Here is a 13323-nt window from a genome sequence, read left to right on the forward strand (position 1 = left end):
AACAGAGGCTAAATAATTTATTTATTACTAAGCAGGAGCAAAAAGCAAGGAATAAAAATAAAATTGGGTTGCCTCCCAACAAGCGCTATCGTTTAACACCCCTAGCTAGGCATAAAAGCGAGGATAGATCTAGGTATTGCCATAGTAATAAGATAGATCGGTGAAGCTCATTTCATATTCTCTACGTTCAGCAGCAAGTTTTCTTTGAGGAAAGCAAAAGTAATCAAAAGGGCTAAATTTAATAGGACAGAAGTCCCCAAGATCAATTTTAGGAGGTATAGGTTCCTCTTTCGGCCCTTCGTAATGTACAACCAATTCATCATTATAAGCATTCTTTTGATAGAACTTTGTGAGCCTAGACTCAAGAGAGTATCCTAGCTCATTATTTCGAATAGCCAAATCATCATTAAGTTCAGAGATTCTATCAATTAAAATATTGGTTGGCACCTTTTTCTGAGGTTTTCATTAAAAGCAACATAGTCAGGAGATTGAAAGCGCATAATTTCTTCTTGATCGAAGAGGATAGATTCTATGGGAGGACGACCAGCGTCCACCCTATAGTGCGCAAAGATTTCTTTGGCTTCTTTTATTATAAATCTGAATTCGTGAGCCAAAAAGATAGTAGCGGCACGCTTAACAGAGGAATGCTCGATATTAGAAAATTCTAGGAAAACTCTTTGTATAGATGGGTGCATATGCATAAATTGCCTTTCAAGTTCAACGATAAGCATGGCAATAGCGTCCACAAGACTACTAGTTCTATGGAGAACCGCCCATAGAGGGCAAAGCACCGGCACAAGTAAAGAAATCTTGAATAACTCCTTTTCCAATAATATTACCACTACCGATTCGAAATCTTTTTGTATGGTAGGTAGGGGGTTCTTCAGCAGGAGCATCAGAATTTTCCATGATATTGTTATCGTCCATATTGGTGATAACTTCCCCAATTTCAGACATAATGACAAGCAAGCAAACTAGCACACGAGCAAACAAAAAGGCAAGCAGGCAAAAAGAGGCAAATAGAGAGGGAGGATAGAGAGAGAGAGGGCGAATAAAACGGCAAGGGTGAATTGGGGGGAGAGGAAAACGAGAGGCAAATGGCAAATAATGTAATGCGAGAGATAGGGATTGTGATGGGTAATTGGTATGTTGACTTTTTGCGTAGACTCCCCGGCAACGGCGCCAGAAATGGCTCGTTGTCGGGAGTCAAATCTTGAATTGCGCGAACCTCCCCGGCAACGGTGCCAGAAATCCTTCTTGCTACGTCTTGAGCTTGCGTTGGTTTTCCCGAAGAGGAAGGGATGATGCAGCAGAGTAGCGTAAGTATTTCCCTCAGTTTTTGAGAACCAAGGTATCAATCCAGTAGGAGGCCACGCTCAAGTCCCTCGTACTTGCACAAAACAATAGCTACTCGCAACCAACGCGATTAGGGGTTATCAATCCCTTCACGGTCACTTACGAGAGTGAGATCTGATAGATATAATATTTTTGGTATTTTTGGTATAAAGATGCAAAGTAAAAAAGTAAAATCAAAGTAAAAAAGCAAAGCAAGATTAAAGTGATGGAGATTGATATGATGAGAATAGACCCGGGGGCCATAGGTTTCACTAGTGGCTTCTCTCAAGAGCATAAGTATTCTATGGTGGGTGAATAAATTATTGTTGAGCAATTGACAGAATTGAGCATAGTTATGAGAATATCTAGGCATGATCATGTATATAGGCATCACGTCCATGACAAGTAGACCGAAACGATTCTGCATCTACTACTATTACTCCACTCATCGACCGCTATCCAGCATGCATCTAGAGTATTAAGTTAAAAACAGAGTAACGCCTTAAGCAAGATGACATGATGTAGAGAGATAAATTCACGCAATATGAAATAAACCCCATCTTGTTATCCTCGATGGCAACAATACAATACATGCCTTGCTGCCCCTTCTGTCACTGGGTAAGGACACCGCAAGATTGAACCCAAAGCTAAGCACTTCTCCCATGGCAAGAACTACCAATCTAGTTGGCCAAACCAAACGGATAATTCGAAGAGACTTGCAAAGATAACCAATCATACATAAAAGAATTCAGATAAGATTCAAATATTATTCATAGATAGACTTGATCATAAACCCATAATTCATCGGTCTCAACAAACACACCGCAAAAAGAAGATTACATCGAATAGATCTCCACAAGAGAGGGAGAGAACTTTGTATTGAGATTCAAAGAGAGAGAAGAAGTCATCTAGCTACTAATTATGGACCCGAAGGTCTGAGGTAAACTACTCACACTTCATCGGAGGGGCTAGGATGATGTAGAAGCCCTCCATGATGACGGCCCTCTTCCGGCGGAGCTCCGGAACAGGCCCCAAGATGGGATCTCGTGGATACAGAAAGTTGCGGCGGTGAAATTAGGTTTTTGGCTCCTCTTCTGATCGTTTGGGGGTACGTGTGTATATATAGGAGGAAGAAGTACGCCGGAGGAGCACCGAGGGGCCCACGAGGTAGGGGGCGCGCCCTGGGGGGGCGCCCCCCACCCTCGTGACCGCCTCTTTTGTTCCTTGGAGCAGGATCCAAAGGCATAATTGGTTTGCTACCAATATTTGGCTTGCTAAATGTTGGCACTGCCAACTATTGGCAATACCGAGACTTGCCAACTATTGGCAATCTTATGTGAGAGAGGCGAAACAACTCGTAGCCAACCAAGTAGTTGCCAATATTTGGCACAATGCCAAACATTGGCATGCCAATTTTTGGCAGCAAACCAATTATTCCCCAAGTCTCCTGGATCACGTTCGGTGAGAAAATCACGTTCCCGAAGGTTTTATTCCGTTTGGACTCCATTTGATATTCCGTTTCTTCGAAACACTGAAATAGGCAAAAAACAGCAATTCTGGGTTGGGCCTCCGGTTAATAGGTTAGTCCCAAAAATAATATAAAAGTGGAAAATAAATCCCAATATAGTCCAAAACAATAGATAATATAGCATGGAGCAATCAAAAATTATAGATACGTTAGAGACGTATCAGAGGGTCAGGGAATGCAACTTTTCCCAGCAGGCCAAGGGGGTCAGGGAGTCCTGTTGAGGGGTGAGGCAAGCCAAGTCACTAATGATGCTCAACCTGACCAACTCTTATTTAAACCAGGTGTGCTTGAGGCCCTGTCAGGAGCGGTGGCCGCTAGGCTTGCTGCTGCTAATGCAAATTCTGAAGCTATGTTTAATTTTAGTGCTAAGAAGAAGCCTAAGCAGGTTAGGCCAAAGAGTATGGGAAAGAAAGAAAAGAAGGAAGGAGGAAGTGAGAGGTCTGAGGACGCACGTAGGATAATGTTGGGAAAAAAAGAAGGAACCCATTTGAAGTCCCACCAACAGGCAGTGACGTAGAGTTCTCTTTTGAAAAAACCATGGACAGTTATGAGCATGTGTTGTATGGTGGTATGTACGCTTCCTCTAAGAGAGTGTGCATGGGTAGGGTAGAAACAGTAACGGATGAAGATGGGGTCACTACACATGTGATAAAGGAGACAGAGGGGAAAGAAGAGGAATATGTGCAGCAGAGGAGAGAATCGGTTGGAGATGATGGCGCATCGGCGGCCTCCGAGGAGGAGGTCCGCCGGGCCAAATGAAAATCATAGGGTGGAACTGTCGTGGTATGCTCTCCCCCACGGCAGTTCGCGAGCTCTTGGATCTACAAGGGCGGACCAAGGCAGATTTAATTTTTCTTTCCGAGTCTTATTTGAATAAATGTAAAGCTGATGAGCTTCGTCGTGTTTTAGACTTTGATTCGATGTTTGTAGTGGAGAGTGATGGTCGGGCCGGTGGCCTCGTTATGTTTTACCACAAAATGAATAAAGTTGTTTTAAACTATGTGGCGGCTAATTTTATAGATGTTCTTTTTCTGAATGACAATGTTGTACAATGGCGTTTTACGGGCTTTTATGGTCATCCGAATTGGAGGGATCGTAATTTATCTTGGGATGATATCCGTAACTTGCACAATAAAGGTGATCACCCTTGGGTGGTTTTGGGCGATTTTAATGAAATTCTTCTTTCTTCGGAAAAAGAGGGAGGCAATGCGAGACCTAATACAATGATGAGAGACTTTCGTAATTGTTTGGGAGAATGCGGGTTGGAAGATATGGGATGTATCGGGGACCCTTTCACTTAGAGGAGAGGTGACATTAGGGTGAGGCTTGACCGCGCGGTTTGTAATGTGAAATGGGCAAACAAGTTCCCTAGATCTGCAGTTATAAATGAAGAACATGTACATTCTGATCATGGCCCTCTCATTCTGGATACAGAATATTTTGATGGTAATATTTTTAACCAACCAAGAAGCCGAATGAAACAATTTGAAGCCCGATGGCTCAAAGAAGAAACAGTTGAAGAAATTGTACGTACAGCATGGGAAAAAGCAAAGATACGAGGTATTGGACCATCTCTCGCTGAGCGTACACGAGCGATGAATGCGGATTTGCATATTTGAGACCGTGATATTCTAAGAGGACCGAAAAAAAGAATTAAAAATTTAAAAAAGAATTAGAAAAGCTACGGAGGGGTCCTATAAACGCGGAATCCCAAGCACGCCAAAAAGAGATTCTTGTCACTATTGAAAACCTATTAGAGCAAGAGGAGATCTACTGATTACAAAGGGGTCGTGCAAACTGGCTTTTACATGGTGATCGCAACACTTCATTTTTCCATAATGCGGCGACGACTAGGAAAAAAGAAATCAGATTAAAAAATTGCTGGATGAGAATGGTGTTTGGCTGCAAGATACGGAGATGAAAAACCATATTAAGGGGTATTTCTCTAATCTTTTTACTTCACAAGTTGCTCAACCGAATCCGGAGGTTTTATCCCTCGTCAGAAGAAAAGTGACAGATGAAATGAATATTGCTCTCCTCGCGCCCTTATACGGCTGAGGAGGTTCGAAAGGTGCTATTTGATATAGGAGATTTAAAAGCGCCGGGTCCGGATGGACTACATGCCATTTTTTACAAAAGATTTTGGTCTATGTTGGGGGATGATCTAACTGAAGAGGTACTCCAGGCGGTGAATACTGGCACTATACCTAATGGGTGGAATGATACAAAAATTGTAATGATCCCAAAGACTGGTTCCCCAGAAAAGGTAACCCGGTTTAGACCAATTAGTTTGTGCAACGTAGTGTATAAGGTTATTTCAAAAATAATTGCGGCTCGTCTGAAGTTAATCCTTCTAGATGTTATCAGTACAACTCAGAGTGCATTTGTACCAGGAAGAATGATCACAGATAATATTTTAGTGGCCTACGAATGTTTTCACACAATAAAGAAAAAAAGGAGTGGTAAAGAGGATATATGTGCCATCAAACTGGATATGCATAAAGCGTATGACCGAGTAGAGTGGTCTTTTTTGAAGGAGATAATGCTAAAATTGGGTTTCAAAGAGAAGTGGGTAGATTTAGTTATGCAATGTGTATCTTCTGTGGAGTACCGGATTTGTTTTAATAATGAAGAGACTGAGAGTTTTAAACCTACTAGAGGTCTGAGGTAGGGAGACCCCCTCTCCCCATACTTATTCTTGTTATGTGCAGAGGGGCTGACCGCTCTACTAGCTAATGCAGAGGAGAATGGTAATATTTCTGGAGTTAAGGTTTGCAGAGATGCCCCATCAATTTCAAACCTTTTATTTGCCGATGATTCTTATGAAAGCAAATGCTATGAATGCAGAGGCGTTAAAATCATTATTGGATTTTTATTGTGCTACCTCGGGGCAATTGGTGAGTGTTGAAAAATCAGCGGGCGAGCACGTTGATTGCGTAGCACACGGCAGCTACGCCGCGGACCACGTTTTAGTTCCGGGAGAAGGAGCCTTCCCACGGCACCGCCCGTTTCACGTTCTTGTCCACGCGCTCGCGGACACGGCATCTCACATCACGTGGTCCGTCGCGTCCCGACTCCCATGCGCCCTAGAAATTTCCTGTTCCGTCGGTGCGGTGCGGCCCACGTCTCAACCCCCAACCCAACCCGATGCTTTTTTTGCCGACCTGCCAGCCGCCCGCCCACCCGAACCATACCCGGTCCGGATCCAGCTCGATCCCACCACCTCCGTTCCCTTTTGATTTCCGCCGCCCACCCGTCCCCGCAACCGCAAAGCCGTGTCCGGTAAGGAACCGGTTGGCGCCAGGCCGGCTCCCCCTCCCCTCCCCACCGCCTCTGCGCCGGCTACAAAAGGCGCCCAGGTGCGTCCCATCCACCCCGCGCTCCGGCCTCCTCCTCCTCCTCCCTCTCTCTCTCTGGAGCTTTCGTTCTCCGCCCGAGCCGCCTCCTCGCGTCTCCGCGGCTGTTTCCTTCCCCCGTGTCCATCATCAATTCTCGGTTCCGTCTCGAATCGCGTTTGATTTTGCTATATCCTCGTCGCCTCTGCCTCCGTGCTCGCAGGGGGTTCGGCCGGCCCGTCTCGTCCGCCTCCGGGGGAGCGATCGGTCGGGATCAGGATCCCGTCGAGCTGTTCGTTTTTACTTTCCGCGTCTGGTTTCGGGTGATCCTCCGTTGGCCATAGCAAGGTCAGTTTCCTCTCTGCGTTCGTCGGTGATTTCAGATTCGAATCGAATTGAATTGAGCGTCTATCGCCCGTACGGCCTTCTGCCTCTGTGTTCCCCGATCAAGCGCTCTCGTCACCAGTTAATACGATTACGAGGTGGATTCCAGGGCCTCGTGGATTCTTGTTGTGCCGCTGATCTAGCTGTCGGTGTATGCGCTCTCATCCTAGATGCAACCAAGTGGGCGAGCGCTAGTTGTGGGGAGATGATATTGGATATAGATCAAGGGTGGAGGTTTGATTTTTGTTGATGGTTATTTTGATTGATCGGTTATTACAGTCCGACGGTTGGCCAAATCTTCTGGGATGGTCAAGCTTTTGACCTCTTATTACCGACCTAGGCTGCAAAGGAATGCACGATCTGCGCCTATTACATTACAATTCTGATTTGGATATTTTCAGAAACTGGGATTCATCTTCTGGCACACCTGCGTTTGGATGATGGCACTCTCTGTTTAATTTCTTCTTCTCCACAATTCAATTAGCCCCCCAACAACTCTGATTTTGATTTGTTGCTGGCTCCCCACATGTCCTCTTTTGGCTCGGCATGGCGTTCATGGGGCTCAACTTTCTGGACCTTTCTTATTGAAACAATTATGGCTCAGCAGACATTAGTTTCCCGTGCCTTACACTCAGGTCTCAGCTCTTGCAGATAGTGTCTTGCAATGGATATAATTGGAACTTGTGGTGTCTACCTGACCATCCCAGTCGAGACAGGCTTACTTTAAACATTTATAGAAAGTTATCTTGCTCGATGCAGGTCGTAGCTCACCAACACAAGGCCACCAACCTGATGCTAAGTTTGCAGTTCTTCTATCTACTCCTTAGATAATAATACTAAGATTTCTTACTAGGCAATATTTCAAATTCAGATTTAGCTGCAAAGGTGCAAGAATGAAGCTTCAAACATATCCTACAACCGTAAAAAACTTAAATCTCTTATCCTCTTATTTTTATTTATTAATTCAGCTACATGTTCATGTCTTTGATTTAGGATTTTTGCTTCTGCCCTCCATGTCCTTGCAGATTTGTTTTGGCCTAAGACAATGCTGCTAGTGAGCCTGAATATGTTAAATTGTCTGGTTTGCCATTTACTATCTCTTTGTGGTTTTATTAATTATTGGTTATCTGTAACTCTTGATCCCTGCGTTAGTCTTCCTGCCCATTGCTATCTGATATATTTATAGGAAGTCTGGCCCTACATGCAGACCTGTTGTTCGTGTGTTGGCTTCCATGGGTTGGCTGCAGGACTGGATCTAGTATGTGGAGACCCCTGGGGTGTTGTATGTCAAGGGGATTTGAGTCAGGTCAGATTTGAATGGCTATCGCTCGTGTGGTCTGCTTGTTCTCATCACGAATTCCATCATCATCAGTGAATATGAGGTGGATTCGAGGTTCTAGTGGATTCTTATTGTAGCAGCTGATCTTGCTTTTGGTGTGTGTTTGTGCTCCTTTAGATGCAGCAGAAGCAAGAGGGCAGTGGTTCCGCAGAGATGTGGAGGTTTGGTTTCTTACACATGGTTAGATCATTCTGGAGGACGATGTTTTGGTGTTCAAATCCAACTTGTGATCCGTGTTTGGATGATTGCAAATTCTCGATCACTCTGACTTTTAACTTACTCATTCATTTGCGAAGTACAATAATTTACTCTCCAGAGGTTCTGACTTGGACTATTATTATTGGTGGATCTACAGAAATTTGGATTTGGCTTAGCGGCAGGGGTGACATGTCTTCTTGCTGATCTGCTTTGGATGAATCATTACTTCCTCCATTTCATTTATTTCTCTCCATAGCTCACCTTCAGTCTATGACAATCCTGATTTGCATTTGTTGGTGGTTCTTCAGAAATTGAGGTTATACGGCTTAGCGGGAGCATCTATCGTCTTGGTGATCTGCAGTGGATGATCATTACCTAATCATTTTAATTTCTTCTTCTCCAGAGTTCAATTAGTCTCCCAACAATTCTGACTGTGATCTGTTGATGGTTGTCCAGAATTGGAATTACACGGTCTAGCGGGCGGTCCTATATTTTGCCTCAGCGTGGCAGTTCCTTCTTTCTCAACCTTCCTTATTGAACTCGCATGACATTAGGTTTTATCTGCCTTAGTCGGTAATTCTCAGCTCTTGCAGATACTGACATAGAAAGGTACTGCAGTTTGGAACTGGTGGTGTTGTCGTCCGTCAACCATAGCTGAACTTCCTATCCGAGACAGGCTTACTTGTTCCCGCCTATCGTTTGGTCCATGCTTTAGCTATTTATAAGCAACATTTTCCCCTAACTGAAATTTTATAGAAAGGTCTCTTTCTCGTTGCAGGTTGTAGTTGACGAAACTCGAGCCCAACTTGATGGTTTGCAGATCTTTTAAATCTACTAGTATACCTTCAAATCATTGCAACTTACATAACCTACAAATTATCTTACTAGGCAATATTTTATAATACAGATTCATATGCAAAGGTGCATGAATCTAAGGATAATCCGAAGCTTTCGACTAATGGCGCATCCTACAACCGAGAAAGACTCTTGCCTAGGTTTTTGCTCCTGCCCTTCCTGTGGATGCAGATCTTTTTTAGCCCAGAGCATGTGGGTAATGACGCGGAGTCTGTTCTAATATTTTGGTTTGTGATCTAGCTCTCCGTTGTTTGATTTGTTACCTTTAACTCTTGATCCCTGTGTTCTATTGGTCTTCTGCAAGTGTGGGTTGCAGGATATGATAGTTAGGAGTTCGTGCCCAAACCTTTGCTCTGTACATGGAGTCAGGTCAGTGTCATGTAGATGGTCTGTTTGTTCCATTTGTTAGCGCCACCTCCGTGAGTTGGCTTGCAGGATTGGATCCGGTCTGGACATGTAGCTCCCTATGATGTATAACAGTATGGTGAAGGGGATTTGAGGCAGGTCAGCCCATGTTTGATCACACTGGTTTACTGGATCCCTCATCTGTGCTCGGTGACGAAAGATATTAGTGGCTATACCTTGAGTTCTTCGATTTGTCTTTGTCTGATTGCTCATCATTATGGCTGTCCCTCAATTTGCCGTGAACTGGTTCTTGTTGTGACAGCTGATCTCGCTTGTGGTATGTGTTTGTGCTCCTTGAGATGCAGGATGTTGTTGAGTGATGAATCAAAGGATTGAGGTTTGCTTTACTGTTCATGGTTATTTTGATTGGTTATGGCTCAATGGATGGTTATAAGCTATTATCTTGTGTGCTGAAGTTTTCGTTTTGGATTGAAGCTGGATTGGATTAACCATGGGATGGGGATCAGAGAATTTGTGAACAGTGTTTGGATAATCGATCCTCCTCTATTTAGTTTCTTTGTTTGCACTTACAACATCTCTGATATGGATTCTCCAGCTATTTGGCTTATATGGGGACTTTCCGGAAGGTGCCCTGTTTTGTTTCACCATGTTACTGGCGGTTTCTTCTGTTGGCTTCAATCTTTCCTGATTTGCGTTGAATATTGAACTTCCTATGGCTTTCTCTGCCCTTGGTAACTACGTGTCCTTGCAGATATTGACATGGATGAGAGATAATATAGTTTGCTATCTGCAACTGGTGTTGTTGACTAACTGATCTCTCCCAGCCAAGCAGGCTTATCCTATCCCCTCACTGTTTTGATGCATTATTTAGCTGTTTATAAGTAGCTTCGTCTCCCCAAAGCAAAAATTCATGAGAAGGTCTCTTGGTCGTTGCAGGTCCTAATTGACTATTTAGGTCCAACCTGATGCGGAGTTATCTGTTTGAAGTCTTCTAAACCCTACACCTTTCCAATTCATTGCAATTTGTTCAACATATAAATTATCTTATGGAGACAATTTGAACATTCAGATTGATTTGTTGGATAGATTCGATGGTTTCTCTGGGGCTTCAGTCTAGATGGGAAACAACCGAAAATACTTGGTGCACTCCACAACCGAAAATTATCTTATGCTGAGTTATCTCCTGAAGAAACTACTGTTGTCTTGGCTGCCTTTGCTTGTAGCATTGATCAAGCCATGCTGGTAGCCATTCAAAATATGTTACCTTTTTGGTTTCTGGTCCTCTCTGTGGTTTACTTTGTTATATCTGTACTACCCATCCATGTGTTTCTGTTGGTCTGTTGGCCTGGCTTGTTCTTTGCACAGTATATCTTGGAATTGGTGGGTGTGCCCTGTAGAGTCAGGTCAGTGTCTGGTCTGCTCTCAATACAAAAATTCCAAGATATCTGTACTACCCATCCATGTGTTTCTGTTGGTCTGTTGGCCTGGCTTGTTCTTTGCACAGTATATCTTGGAATTGGTGGGTGTGCCCTGTAGAGTCAGGTCAGTGTCTGGTCTGCTCTCAATACAAAAATTAGCTTTGTTCCCTCTTCTCCAATCTCCAATGGCTAATCAACGATTCTGTCTGCCACGTAATACAAGGTGAATTTTATCTTGTTTATGGTATGCTCATTTGTTCCTTTAGATACAAGACAGCGGAGATCGTATTGAAGGGTAAAGGTTTGGGTGATTCATGGATGTTCTTTAGCTCTTCTGATTATATCTTAAGTTTGGGATTGGAATTGTTGGTCATGCCTGCATGGTTGAGGATTCATAAGTGTCTTGAGGCGTGACTGGACTGTTTAGATATATTCTCCTCTGATTTCTCCATGTGAGCAGTTTGGTTTCTGTTCTGAGTATTATTTGGATTTTTTGTTGTTCTCCAGCATTTGAGCGTAGACTTGCTCATTTTTATTGGAATGGTGCAGAGCTCTAGGAGATTCTTCGTGATTCGATCTTGTCAAACTTCTCTCTGTTAACTTTTAACTTTCCAAACATTGTTCTTTCTTGTCAGTAACTCTTAGTTCTATGCAGATATGACATACAATGAGGATAATCAAACCAATGTGCATAACTTCACTAAACCAGGCTTATCCCCATCTCCCTTGCTATATTTGTTCACATGTTTGCGATGTTGAACAGCTTTCTCCAAAATGGTTAGGCATCATGGTCTTTTGTTCATTGCAGGTGTACTTCACAATCTTACAGAAGAAGTCTGATGTCATGCTGCGTGAAAATTTGTTTGGAGACCTTCTGACTTCACATTTTCTATTTAGTTAGCTAGAAACCCAATTAGCTGTTAAGTTTGGTATTCAAACTGATCCGCGGAGGTGAAGAGTTCTAAAAGCTTGTTTGGGAACTTCGTTCTGGATAGAGGAGTCTTCTACAACCACAAACTTATACCTATGCTGCATCCTTGTTTCGACTCATTGTCCAGTTCTAATTATGGTCTAACTTTCCTTGAAGAAACTTCTAAGTATGCCAATTATATTTGGTCTGTTCATTAATCGGCACTGTTGGAGGTTTTATTGGAATATTGTAGAGTTGGAAAGTCTAGCAAAACGTCAGTTGGTGTCGGGACTTAGTGAAGCCCGGGCGGTTTTAACTTCTGATTAATCCTGATCCTGAAGCATATTACTTGATTTGGTATTTGTGGCAGCTTTCAGTTAATTTGAACTTGCATTCAGTGATAGTTTGGAGTTAGTAGTGTGCACATCTGATTCTGCCAACTGTCCTGAAGCATCTTATCATGACATCCTACTGATTACAACATCTGCTTCAGCTTGCACGTGGTTTGGAATATGATCTCAGCTTTTTCTCCGAATCAACAAAATGCTAGAAGTAATGATGTCCTAACTGGAAGTTCCTTTAGTCTCAAACAAGGGTTCAACAATGGAAATACCAGTTCATAGCAGATTATCAAACTTTGATTTGGCTATAGATTACTACTTGGTTGACATACTATTTCCGGAAGTTGGGTTTTAATATTAGGCTGGTTGTATCTATAATTTTATCTCTAGCAGTAATATTTTTAGCTTGCAAATTTATATCACCTAATACATGTACATGAGCTCTGAATGCAGTAAAAGATTTGTCAGTCTACTATTCTACATTTTCTTGTCCGCACTTGGTTTGTTCATTTAACTATTTTCCTGGTGAGTTCTTTAGGATCATCTTATGGCACACAATCAGTTTCTGATTTGCACAGATCTTTAACTAAAATGATAAAGAAAGATCCCATCTAGTTGTTTGCTGGCTCTCTCAATTGACTTGTGGTTGGGTAACTTTGATGTCTTGATATGCAGAAAGAGGCTAAGGAATTATTGCCATATACTAAAACAATGGAGAGTTGAAGCTTCTGAACTGGAAGCTTGAACAAATAGTTTGCCCTGAACACTCTACTCGTGATGTCTTAGATTACTGCCATCTCCACTAATTATGATTCCGGTTTGGTGGTATAGAATTGATTTTCAGAAAATGATGTTCTTCTCGTTGGTGCTTCTCCAGTGGGATCTGGATTACATATCTTGAATTCAATACATCTTCTCGGTTTGCTGGAGAACTCCTAGTTTTAATTTGACAACTAGCAAAACAGTCTGGCTAATTTGATGATTCCTGCTGATTGTACTTTTAACTCAAGTTGCTCTTATTCCTGGATTGAAGAAAAAAGGCGTTCACACATCTTAACGTTTTCTAATGGCTTATGGGATCTTTAATTACATGATCTCGGTTTTCCGGGAACTCCCTAATTTCAATTTCCTTGGCAACTAGCAAAATTACTAATTTGACGATTCCTGCCAATTGCATATCTGACTCCGGCTATACATATGCCACACAGTATGCATAGTCCATGCGTCCTGGATTTTCAAGACACAAAAGTATATCTCCTCTGACCCTATAATAATGGGATAAAACTGCTTTCAAGATTGAAAAGTTTGAATCAC

At 42.7% G+C, this 13323-nt stretch overlaps 1 long non-coding RNA gene and 1 pseudogene across 1 annotated transcript; both read left to right on the forward strand.

Annotated features, from left to right (window-relative positions):
• The first annotated feature begins 3038 nt into the window (after window positions 1-3038).
• On the forward strand, window positions 3039-3622 carry LOC147980794 (uncharacterized; annotated as a pseudogene).
• A 2419-nt stretch (window positions 3623-6041) lies between these two features.
• On the forward strand, window positions 6042-12491 carry LOC125527451 (uncharacterized). Its single transcript, XR_015598670.1, has 2 exons — window positions 6042-7502; window positions 7608-12491. It is a non-coding gene; the product is annotated as an uncharacterized LOC125527451 (long non-coding RNA).
• The last annotated feature ends 832 nt before the right edge of the window (window positions 12492-13323 follow it).

The sequence above is a fragment of the Triticum urartu genome, chromosome 3A (assembly GCF_056163025.1).
Source record: "Triticum urartu cultivar PI428250 chromosome 3A, HENAU_Tu73, whole genome shotgun sequence".
Classification (NCBI taxonomy): domain Eukaryota; kingdom Viridiplantae; phylum Streptophyta; class Magnoliopsida; order Poales; family Poaceae; genus Triticum; species Triticum urartu.